This window comes from Hypanus sabinus, chromosome 7 (assembly GCF_030144855.1).
Source record: "Hypanus sabinus isolate sHypSab1 chromosome 7, sHypSab1.hap1, whole genome shotgun sequence".
Lineage (NCBI taxonomy): Eukaryota > Metazoa > Chordata > Chondrichthyes > Myliobatiformes > Dasyatidae > Hypanus > Hypanus sabinus.
The window spans coordinates 30,284,159-30,296,923 of record NC_082712.1 but is presented as its reverse complement, the minus strand read 5'-3'; the positions used below and the strand labels follow the sequence as shown (position 1 = coordinate 30,296,923).

The 12,765-nt window shown below is 43.3% G+C and overlaps 1 protein-coding gene across 6 annotated transcripts in view; it reads right to left on the bottom strand.

Moving 5' to 3' along the window:
- The window catches only part of LOC132396634 (storkhead-box protein 2-like), a 322,374-nt gene that overhangs the window by 61,378 nt on the left and 248,231 nt on the right, over window positions 1-12,765 (bottom strand). Inside the window, exon 1 of one of the 6 annotated variants that reach the window (XM_059974347.1) lies at window positions 12,049-12,175. The exons of the other annotated variants lie outside the window; for them this stretch is intronic. The gene's annotated coding sequence lies outside the window, so the exon portion shown is untranslated. Of the gene's footprint in view, window positions 1-12,048; window positions 12,176-12,765 lie in introns of those variants that run through there. 6 annotated transcript variants of the gene reach the window in all.

Sequence of the window (12,765 nt, the reverse complement as noted above, 5' to 3'; positions counted from 1 at the left end):
ATGGGGAGACTTCAGAGATGCTAAGTAATTATTTTGACAAATAAGAAAATCTGCAGATGCTGGAAATCCAAGCTACACAAAATGATGGAGGAACTCAGCAGACCAGGATTCATCTATGGGAACAGCACAGTTGACATTTTGGCCCGAAACTCTTCGGCAGGAGTGGAGAACAAAAGCTGAGGAATAGATTTAGAAGGTAGGGGAAGGGGAGAGAGAAACACTAAATGATAGGTGAAACCTGGAAAGGGGAGGGATGAAGAGCTGGGAAGTTGACTGGTGAAAGAGACAGAAGGTCATGAAAGAAAGAAAAGTGAGGGGTGGAGCATCAGAGTGCGGCGATGGGTGAACAAGGAGATAAGGTGAGAGAGGGATAAGGGGATGGGAAATGGTAAAGGGGGGGGAATTGGGTTAGGAAACAAAGATATGCACTGGAAAATATAAGGTCATTTAGCCCAAGATCTGCCCTTGGGAAATAATGGAGTCCATTATATGATGATAATAAAAAGTGTAGAAAATCATAAGGCAATCAGGCAGTGGACATGTTTTTATGATAGGGAAGTTCAGTAATGCAAACTTGTGAATGTTAGAGGCTGTAAAAACAGTAGATGAAGGGAAACCAGCTGATAGAAAGCACCTGATTACCAAAAGGCCATCAAAATGGTGCTATATATAAAAAAAATACTCCACAAGAGGTTTGCATGGATGGGGAAGTGGCTATGTAAGAGAAAACAAAGTCAAGATGAATGGGTCATTTTTGTACTGGCAAACAGTAACAATTGGGGTGAAACAGAGATTATTACTGAGGCCTCAATTATTTATGATCTTTATTGATGAATTGGATGTAGCTGGGGTTACACAAATAGAATGGTTTGAAAATTGTGAAGAGAATACATAAAATCTGCAAAAATTATCTATCTTAAAAGGGAGGTTTCCAGTAAGATGGCAGCATGTTCCGTCATAGCAACATCTACAGGGTTAAGGATGTTACTGTCCTTTAAGGGAATTTTTTTTAAACCATAGCAAGATCCTGCTGGACATTAAGCACTGGCACTGCTGGTCTACCGCATCAGAAAGTTTCTCATTGGCAGAGAAACTGAAGGAGCTGAACTTGGTGTGGACCGCGCGTCAGAGAGACACCCGAGGAGTTGGTGCAAAGGCGCTGAGCAGTCTAACAGCAAGTGATCACCCTAGTCCCTTTTTTTTTGTGTCCACAAGACCCTGTTGGACATTGATAATGTAGAAGGCTACAAGTCTAACTGATTTATTGGGAGACAGGAAGGGAACTGCAGAGCCTTGGTCATAGAGGCTGGTCCTCAAACCACAGTGTCACCTGTCTACAGCTGTCCAGCAGAGAAGCGTTGGAGTCTGTGCACTCTAATGGAGGCGGTATTGCCAGGCGTCCAAGCTGGAATCGGTGCTGTTGACACCCCTCACCCCAAACCCCCAAGTGTTCGCTGAGCAGAAGATAAGCAGTATTTTGGTTATTTTTGCAACATTCATGCATGGACTACTTTTTTGTGTAACTGAATTTTACTGATGTCATATATGTGCCTTGTGCTGCGTGTAACTGCTTGTACTGTGTTGTGCACTGTGGCCCTGAAATAATGCTGTTTCATTTGCTGTATTTATGGGTATTCAGATACAGCTTAATGACAATTAAACATGAACTACTCAGTAAATCAGAGGAAGCATAACGAGAGTAAATGTGAAATTACACACTTTGAAAGGATGAGTATTATAGTACAATGCTATGTAGTGGTTCTACAATATAAATGCAAACAGTTAGCAAACAGGTACAGCAAGTAAGGCTACTGGTCACCAACCTTTTTAAAGCCCAAGATCCCCTACCTCGGCCTTAGTGAAAGGCAAGATCGACCTCAAATCAATTAGTTACACGCATGTGCACCGGGGCAGAAAAGACTAGAAGTAAAACCCTGCAACCCGGAAGTAGAAATAATGTATGAACACCAGGAGTCACCACCCTTTTTTTTGCACCACAGACGTTTAATATTGACAATATTCTTGCGGACTGGGGGTGGGGGGTGTTAAACACGATGGGAATACAGCGATACTCCTTATGTCCAGTCTATTCCGCAATTTAGTTTTCGCGGCTCTCGGCACTTAGCTTCTGTCCCACTTGCTCACATTTTTTCCGCTGAAAAAGCTCAGTGGGTTTGTCTTTAAGTGCAGGGTGCTTGGACTGAAGGTACCAAAGCAGTTTTGAGGGCTCCACTGCCTCATTAGACAGCCTCCTGCCTGCCCGCCGCCAGACGCCTTGGCCAGGTGTGGCTGGTCGTGGGTGGGGTGAGAGGACAAGGTAAGGGTCTGAGGTTCCCGTGCCGGGGCCGCGGCAGTCGCAGTCTGGAGAGAGCGACTGACCGACTGAGGAGTGCAACAGGACGCCCGCCCACCCCCCCTCTTGTAGGATCTATCGGCTGACAAAAGTTTGCTTCAGTAGATCACAGCGGGGTAGCTGCTCTGCTACTTATGAAACCCTGAGCCCGAGCCCGAGTTAGGTCGTCTGAGAATATTTTAGCACCAGGTTACCCACAAACATTCGGTGCGCTAAACAGGTTTAGAGGCAGTGCCCATCTGTCCGCGCTTCAGGCCAGCAGCAACGGCACTTCCCGCCGGCCTCACGAGGGTGTCACTGCGGTTAGGCGACTGATGACCTCGCGTGTGTTCAAGTTCAAGAGTGGGCGTGACAGGGAATGAGGAAAGGTGCAACTGACTTGTATCGTTTCCTTGTGGCCCGGTGGTTGGGGACCACTGTGTAGTGCGGGGGAGCTACACGCATGTGCACTGGGCAGAAAGAAACGGAGCTAAAACCCCGCAACCCGGAAACAATTTCTCAACGGTATTTGTGTATTTATTTTTCGTTTTTTTCTTCTTCGGGATCTACTGGGAAAGTCTCAAAGATCGACGAGTTGGCAACCACTAGTATAGGCTAATGGAATGTTGGTATTTGTTGCTAAGGGTATGGAACATTAATCTAGGGTAGATTTGATGCCACTTTAGAGGACACTGGTGAGACTGCACCTGGAGTTTTCAACTCCACATTTAAGCAAAGAAGTGCTTGCATTGGACGTGGTACGGAGAAGGTTCAACAGCTGAAGCACTGGGATGAAATAGCAAAGAAAGAGTGAGCATTTTGGACCCATAGTTTGGGAACACAGGAGACTGATAAGTGGTCTTATTGAAATAAAGAATAAGTGGTGGGCTATAAGATGGTGCTTCCCCTCATGACAGTATCTAGAACCAGAGGGTATACTTTCCAAATGAGAAGTTCACCATTTCATGTGGGGGAATCTTTTTTCACAGGGTTTTGAACCTTTGTAATATTCTACCCGATAGAGAAGTGGAGATGACGTTACTGAATGCAGATCTGAAAAGTTCACTATTTCTCTCCCTACTGATGATACCTGACTGGCTAAATTCTTCCTGCATTTACTGAAGTATTCCATTTTAGGAAGTTATTGTACAGTTAAGGTAGGGAATCCGATGACAAACTTGGGAAAGGTAGGCGAGGGAGAGGAATGCTTTCTTTAATTTTGTATTGAAAACATTCCTCTGCTGTGAGAACAATATCATCTCATGAGTTTTGTTTTCACACCCATGAAGGTGTTGCAGTTAACAGAATGCTACGTGGCTCCTCTCAGCGGTGTTATTCACTCTGTGACACAGAGAGCTAGCTGGCTCTTCGGGTTTATTTCACAGAAGCAAGCCACTGAACTGACTGCACATTTTCCTGAGCACACAAAGTTGTGGATTCTCCAACCCTCCCCTCATTTTCTGCTAAAAAGAAACACATGTTTCTCTCACTGTTTTATTGGCATGCATTATGAACTTACTCTGTGCATCTCAAGACCACAATTTTAAAAGGAAGCCATCCTGTTGGCTCTTTTTGTTTCACAATTCAACTCATTTTGATGCAGAAGTTATCACCCGTCTTCGAAGTGCATGCAAACTGAACCTAAAGGAACCATAAAATTATGAGGGTCCAGTATTGCGTGGCATACTTCAGATGACTTTTTGGAGAACCCAGTCACTGCAACTGGCACTTCTCAGAAATAATAATATTGTACGTTGGAAGCAATCAGTTTGTGGAAAGAGAAACATTCCACTTCAGCTGAAAAATTATTGAACTGGAACAGTTAATTTTCTCTCTAAATCAGAGGTCCCAACCTGGCGTTCACAGACCCCTTGCTTAATGGTATTGGTCCAGGGCATAAAAAGGTTGGAGACCCCTGCTCCAAATGCTGCCCCAATCTGCCGAGCATCTCCCACATTTGATGTTTTCTGAAATAACAGATTTCCTGCGTCTGCAATATTTTCTTTTAATAGTACCATATACACTCAATGGCACATGAGGTACACCCACTTGTTAATGCAAATATCTCATTAGCTAATCATGTGGCAGTAACTCAATGCATAAAAGCATGCAGACACAGTCAGGAGGATCTGACTAAGTATCAGAATAGGGAAGAAAGTGACTGTGGATTGATAGTTGGTGGCAGAAGGGTGGTTTGAGCATCTCGGGATAGTCTCGGAATTTGCAGTGAATGATGTGCAAAACAAAAATAAAAATCCAGTGAGTGGAAGTTGTGTCAGCAAAATGCCTTGTTAATGAGGTCACTGGAGAATGGCTAGACTGGTCCAGATTGACTGAGTGGTGACAGTAACTCAAATAACCACATGTTACAACATTATTTCAAGGAGGTTGTTTATTATCAAAGTATACAACTCTGAAATTCTTCTCCAGGTAGCCATGAAACCAAGAAAGCAAAGAAACAATGGCAGCGTGATCATCAACCCCCAAATCCCTCTCCTCCCACACAAAAAACGAAAAACTGCAACTGGCATATGGACCTCAAAATCCCCTTTCCCGCAAAAAAAAGGAGAAAGATCAGGCAAAAAAACATTAAAAACTACAAGACTTAAAAAAAAATCTATAGTCGAAGTCCACATCCAAAACAAATCCTGGGCACAGAGGCAGGCTCTCCCCTCTCCGGTGTTGATTGTCCATCGTTTCCAGTAACTTTTGTCTGTGCTACACAGAGAAAAACCAATGTGGGAGGAGCTCTGAAGTGAAAAAGCCATTGTGCTGGGGCAGTTCCATTTTCTCTGCCTCAAAAACTTTGGTCCAATGGTTCAAAAAAAAAGTCATGTCTGGAGACTTGTGGATAGCCATGACGCTTTCTGTGCCTTATCATGCCCTTCGCTCGTGGCAGAGTGTTACAGCCTGTCCTCTACACAGCGATCAAATGACAGGCAGCCGGCACTCATCCTCCGCACTTGCCTCAATGCTTCAATCTCCTTCATCACTTTAAATCGGCACACAATGGAAGCTTTCATTGACGAAATGGAGTCAAACATCGGCTTGTGCCCTGTCCTGCAGCCTGCCCATTACGAGGTTTGCGCACGCTGCCTCCCGGAATCCTCTTGGAGACTGGATTGTGCAGAAGAGCAACTCGGAATGTTCAACATGTTGACTCTTGAAGTGGACAGGCTACAGCAGAAGACCACACCAGGTTCTACTCCAGTACCTAAGACAGGCCACTAAGTGTACAGCTCTAGTTCTGCAGACAGAAATGCTGGATTGTTTTTGTTGCTGCTTCAAGTCATCTGGATTTTAACATGGGGCATCTGGTGGGGCTGCAATTGGGAACTGAGTATGGCCGACATTAAAAAGTTGGACAAGCAGTTAAAGATAAAAGAAGATAAATATTGGCTTTGTCACACGTACATCGAAATGTAGAGTGAAATACGCCATTTTTCATCAAATCAAATCAACAAAGATTGCACTGGGCAGCACACAAGTGTCACCCATGTTTCTGACGCCAACATAGCATGCCCACAACTCACTAACCCTAACCATATGTCTTTGAAATGTGAGAAGACACTGGAGCCCCTGGAGGAAACTCACACGGTCACAGGAAGAACCTACAAACTACTTACAGACACCAATGACACTCAAACCCGATTTGTGCAGCTGGCTGCTCGAAAGCGTTGTACTGCCATGCTACTATATCACCCCAATGTGGATCTTCTGACATGCACACGAGAAAGTCAGTACAGAAAGATGCCATATTCATGGGGAATCGTGCCTTCTGGCCCAAGCTGATTGAGGAACAATGCGAGGTTCCTTCACTTTGATAAGCAGGTTGTTACCAAGTAGCTCCTGTATCCAGCCTTAAAAACACCTTTTAAGCTTTTGTTCAATTTCAAGGCTCTGCTCAGGGAGTAATAGTTTGGGTTCAAGTTTACTATCAGCTGCATACATACGCAGGGTTAAATGCCATGAAAGTTAGTTTTTAAAAACAGGAGCAGCACAATACATTTCGACATAACAAACAAATTGCATACATTTAAACTAACATTAATAATACATAATACACACATGACAAAAACAGTGACATTAGTGCATGCTCAGGGGAATATAATCTGAGGTAGCATGAGGGTTTTCCCAGGTTGGTTAAAGTACCCAATGGCAGTGGGGAAGTAACTGTTGAGCCTTAAGGCTTCTGTACCTCCAGTTGATGGTAAGCATTGAGAAGAGGCAGTGGCCCAAATAATTAGTCCTTATTAATGCATGTTGCCTTCCTGAGACATTATTTCTCCTTTATAGTGGGAGAATTGTATCCATGATAGAACTGGCTATGTTCACCATTCTCTGTAGCCTTTTGCATTCTGCACATTGGAGATCCCAGACCATGCTGTGATTTAACCAGTCAGAATTATTTCCACTGAACATCTGCAGAAGTTTATTAAAATCTTTGAGGCTATGCCAAATCTCAGTTAACTAAGGTAGAGACGCTGGCAATGTCTTTGCCAATGCTGCATCTATGTGCTAAGCCCGATTTGAAGCTGTTCACCCTTTGATGAGGGCTGGTGTGTATTCTCCTGACTTAGCCCTTCCTGAAGTCCACAACCAGTTCTTTAGTTTTGTTGACATCAAGTACAAGACACACTAAACCAGCTAACTTACCTCACTCTAGTACACTTACTCAATACTATAGATTTCATCAGGAACCTTTCAAAGTATAGACACTTTCAAGCTGCTTAACTGCAGGAAAGAGAACCGGAAAATGGGAGCCGAGATTTGGGGGCTCTGACATTTTATTTGTTCATGCAGTTCATCCACCGCAAACCTCAGTCTTCTGTACCAGTTTCTCAATCCTTCAGAATATTATTTACTTGCACTTTAAATTCTTTGATAACCTTGTCTCCACAACTCTCTAGGGCAGAGCATTCTAAAGATGAGGTACACAGGGAGGACTTCCTTTACAGTTTGATTTTAAATGACCAGCCACAGCCACCTCTCTGGAAACTGTTCTCTCCCACTACTGAAAACAGTTGTACAGCATGCAAGGCATGGTCCAAACAGCCCATCCAAGTTACTCTCATTTGCCCACATCTTTGTAAATCTTTCTAAAACACATACCTGTCCAAGTCCCCTTCAAATGCTATTAATATACCTGCCTCAACCACTTTCAGACATCTACACCATCAAACCCCTTTAGGACCCCATGTTTTAATATCATTCCACATTCACCTAAACTCCAAAGCACGCAGACCCAGCTTGTCCTCATCCTCTTATCCTACAAGATAGAGGTATTGATAGAGTGGACAGCCAGTGCCTTTTCCCCTAGGGCAGCTAAGTTCAAAGTACATTTATTATCAGAGTACATACTGTACATGTCACCATACACAACCACAAGACTCATTTTCCTGTGGGCATATTCAGCAAATCTTTAGACAGGACCAATGAAAGATCAGCCAGCGTGCAGAAGACAACAAACTGTGCAAAGATAAATAAATAGCAATAAACAACAAGAACATGAGATGAGATAAAGAGCCCTTAAAGTGAGAGCACTGGTTGTGGAACATTTCAATGATAGAGCAAGTGAACTTCGTTATCTCCTTCTTTTCAACAGCTGATGGTCAAGGGATGGGAACTGTTCTTCAACCTGGTGGTGCAAGTCCTGAGGCTCTTGTACCCTCTACCTGATGGCAGCAGACAGAAGAGAGCATGACCCGGGTGCTGGGGACCTCTGACTATGGAGGCCACTTTCCTACTACAGCTTTTCATGTAGACATGCTCAATGGTTGGGAGGGCTTTACCCATGATGGACTGTGCTAATTCACTACCTTTTGTAGGATTTTCTGTTACAATAGATAATACAAGAAGACAATTCTTTAAAGGTGATTAGAGGACAGCACGGGGGGGGGGGGGGGGGTGTCGGATGTAGCTTTTCCAAAAACGGTGGTAAATGCATGGAATGCACTGCTGGAGTGGTGAAGCATTAGGGAAGCAAGTTCATGTTAGTATACTTCATAATCTCAAAATAAAACGTTAACCATAAAAGGACTAGAATGATGGGAAAATTTTTCAGTGAGGAGTAGTGGGTCTTTGGAATTTCCCGTCACTATATTGAAACCATCAATGAAAAGATTCTTTGTGTGTCCAATTAATTAAAGGGTATGGGTTAGTAAAAGGAAAGACTTCTAAGATAAAGGATTGGCCATAATAATATTGACTGGTCCAACAAGTGTAAGGTTCCTATCAATTATAACTTTTAATGACACAATTTAATTACAATGCCAAATTTCATTGGTGACCAAAGTCTTTCCTTCAAACACCACCATGAAAAATAAATCAACTGCTGACTCTTTTTGTTTGATCATGGGATTATACAACAGTACATGTTATGTTGGCTATACAGTAAGCAACGTCGTAGCCAAATGCTTTAGTCCTGATATCATGGAGATTTGAAAGAAACAAGGTCATTACCATTACAACCAGCTGCTTCCTTTTAATTCAATACATAGCAAAACAGAATGTTCAGCTTCACTACTGATTGAACACCGAAGTATGCCCACTGACAAATATACCAGTTTACAAGAGAAGAATGGTTAGGAACATGCCAGATCCGACATACTGTTGCCTGCCTAAACTTGGGTATGTTGAGCAACAAAATAAAGCAATCAGATAGTTTATCTAGGTCAGGGGTCAGCAACCTTTACCACTGAAAGAGCCACTTGGACCCGTTTCCCACAGAAAAGAAAACACTGGGAGCCGCAAAACCCGTTTGACATTTAAAATGAAATAACACTGCATACAACGTTTTTTTTTGCCTTTATGCTATGTATAAACAAACTATAATGTGTTGCATTTATGAAATTGATGAACTCCTGCAGAGAAAACGAAATTACATTTCTGCATGCAACAAAAACATTTTGAACTCCGAAAAAAAGACGTTGGGTTGAAGGTTACTTTTAAGTAAAATACTCAATGTCTATTTGAGTCCTTCTTGTATTTATGAAAAACGCCGAACTTAAATTTTCCGCCAGCAGCAAACCAAAAATAACATCAGCCAGCTGTCAGCCTGAAAAATTAAAGGACTATTTCACTGAACAATGAAAAAATATGAATATATGTAAAATAATAGGCAATTAAAATATTTATCATACTTGGTTAATGGGATTTCTGCTCCTGGACCTCAGCGCACAGCATCTGCACATCAGGGCTGTATGACGTCACCTTCATCTTTACACAGGATCGCAAGCTGTCATCTGTGAGGCGTGCGCGATGTTTGTTTTTAATAAAGTTCATGTTGGAGAACACCTGCTCACATACATATGTGGATCCAAAGATCGACAGGACTCCAAGCGCATACTTTTTCATGTTTACATAAATGTCGGGCATAGCATTCCATGTTTCGAACACAAGTTTGTCCGGTTTTGGAAGGTTTTCAATATCACTCCATTTGTGATTCTGAGCAAGAACGGCCTTCTGACGGGCAACATCTTCAAGGTCTGCTGTCAAGCGTCTAAACTTGGACACCCATATGTCTTTGTCGGCTATGTCGGCCAGTTCCATCTCAAGATCAGGTTGACTCACACCTGCCAATGCAGTCGTATTCAGTAGGGAAGGATCGATGCTTAAGGGAGTGACCGGGAAGGATAATGTGTTTTTTTCCTCTCTGAACTCACAGAAGCGTTTCCCAAACGATGTTTGCATTGCGATGATTGCAGAATGTAAATACTCCGAAATTATCATGTCGTGACCTTGTTTGAACTCTTGTCAAATTGGGGAAGTGAGACAATGTGCCTTTCTGTAAATCTCTGGCAAGCACTGTCAACTTGCGCTCGAATGCCAAAACATCCTCCAACATGTGCAGGGCTGTACGTCCTTACCCCTGAAGAGCTGTGTTCAGCGTGTTCAGGTGTGCTGTCATGTCTACCATGAAGTGTAGCTTTTCCAGCCACTCTGGCTGTTCCAGCTCAGGAAAGGTGAGCCCTTTGCTGCCCAGGAAAGTTTTCACTTCTTCCAGACACGCGACAAAGCGTTTCAGCACCTCCCCTTTGGACAGCCACCGGACTTTGTTGTGCAGCAGGAGATCAGAATATGCGCTTTCCAGCTAGTCCAGTAACAAACGGAATTGACGGTGATTTAAACTTTTTGCCATTATTTTATTGACAATCTGAATGACAACATCCATTACTTCTGTGCATTCCGGAGGAAATGTTTGAGCGCACAGTGCCTCTTGGTGCAAGATGCAGTGAAAAGTCAGCAGCTTTCTGTCCAGCGACTTCTGCAGTAAAGCCACAAATCCCTTGTGCGTTCCCGTCATATTCGGCGCCCCATCAGTAGCTACTGACACCAGATGGGTGGTCTTTATTCCTTTGGCTCTTAAACAATTCAAGACAGCCTCACAGATGTCCTCCCCCCGTGTTTGGTCTTTTAGAGGTATCAACTCAATCAGTTCTTCCTGTGGCCCGGCAGAGTTTACATACCGGCAGAACAACGCTATTTGTTCAATATCACCTTTGTCTTTAGACTCGTCATAGGCAATCGAGTAGGCCACAGCTGAATTGATGTCTTTAATTTGCTGTCTTGTGATGTCTTCTGCCATTTTTATGGTTCTGTCTTTGACAGTCTTTGCAGAGAGGGGCATATCCCTGATTTTCTGCACAATTTCACTCTTGTTTTTAAAGTCCGTGAATAGATGTTCTGAAATCTTAATGAAAGATTCTTTTATATATTCACCATCTGTAAACTGCTTCCCGTGCCTGACTATTTCCTGAGCGGCAATATAACTGGCGTATGTCATTGATTTTCCAGACTTCATCCATTTCTGGAAATGATTTTTGCTCAGATCAACCTTCCGCATCAGTTCCGAAACGGCTTTTTTTTCTCTCATCTCCATCCGGATATTTTTGAGCAAAGGCTGCGTGTTTATTCTGGAAATGCCTTGCGACATTTGACTTTTTGTTGTTTGCTAGTTTCTCATTGCATATTAAGCATACCGGTAAACCAGTCTCGTCAACAGTGAAAGCAAATGAATCTGTCCACGTATCATTAAACGTTCTGTTTTCTTCAGTCACTTTTCTTTTTTTAGAATTCTCCATAGTTGGCTTACCTTGGATCGAAAAATTAAAGAAATCGCGCACTGGCGGGTGTCAGGTATTGGCAGTGGTGACGTATATTAATAGCGATAAAAACACGTTGTAGCGGTGTGCTCACGCAGTCAGTAAACTGCAGTCGAATAACTTTATTCGAACTAAACAGCCTTGCTTTTAAGCCTCCCTCAACCCAGCCCCCATGGACGCAGATGCTGCAAAAGACGCGTACTCACAAACCCCCGTAGGCTATCTCCCTTAGCCGGAATGCTGGCTAATTGTGAGGAAATGTGTCGCCACACTTAGATTGTACAAGATCACCATAATCTTCAAATTTAGAATTACATTTCAAAAGCTAACAAACTAACATAAAATACATTTTAATTAAATACTGACCAATTATTTCCCAAAGCCACAGGGAGCCGCAGCACAGAGGTGAAAGAGCCACAAATGGCTCGGGAGCCGCAGGTTGCCGACCCCCGATCTAGGTTTATCTCTTTACAATTTCTCCACACACAATCATTGAATGTTATACAACTAACAATTACAGACCTTTCTGTACTTGGACTACAATGTGATTCTGGAAAAGACAAATCTCAAGAGTTGTAAATGGATACATACTTTGATAATAAACAAACAAACCTTTAATCTGACACCTTGTGACACAACGCAGTCCACAGTCACACACACAAAATGCTGGAAGAACTCAGCAGGTCAGGTAGCTTCTGTGGAAAGGAATAAAGAGCCAAGGTTTCAGGCTGAGTCCCACTGTTTGTGTGTTTAGTCTATGGTCACTGCTGATGAAGCATAGTAACTATTTTCTGGTAGCTAACGAAGAAAACTACCAACTACTTTATTAATCACACCCTTTATGGAAAATGATTGGTGCAATCAATAGCCTGGAGCTTCCCTTTTGGAGCTGAGCTTTTGAACCACTTGTCTGACCTGGCGATTTTTGCTGTGCAGACTGAAGTCTCAAAGGTGCAGGATGGAAACAGTGAAGCACGTGTGGGCCGAATCAGGGCGGCGGGGCTCAGTCCCCAGAGTGGGGAATGAGCCATTGCTGGAGCGGACTTCGAGGCAATTTGATACGGCAGAACAGAGGCGAGGCAGAGTCAAGGTGGCAGGGCCCAAGAACTTGGAAAAAAACAGGTTTAACTGATTCAAGTGCCTTTCAACTGGAAAGGTCCGGTATGGAAGGAATAGAGGTGACAGAGCCCAGGTCTGAGAGCGTGGAACAGCCAGGGGTTTAAACGATTTAAACGTCCGGCCAGATTGAAAGGTCAGGGTGTTGGGCACAGGGATAAGCCAGTGTTCAGCTCACTGCTCCATGAGGTTTACTCGTCCTCACACTGAACT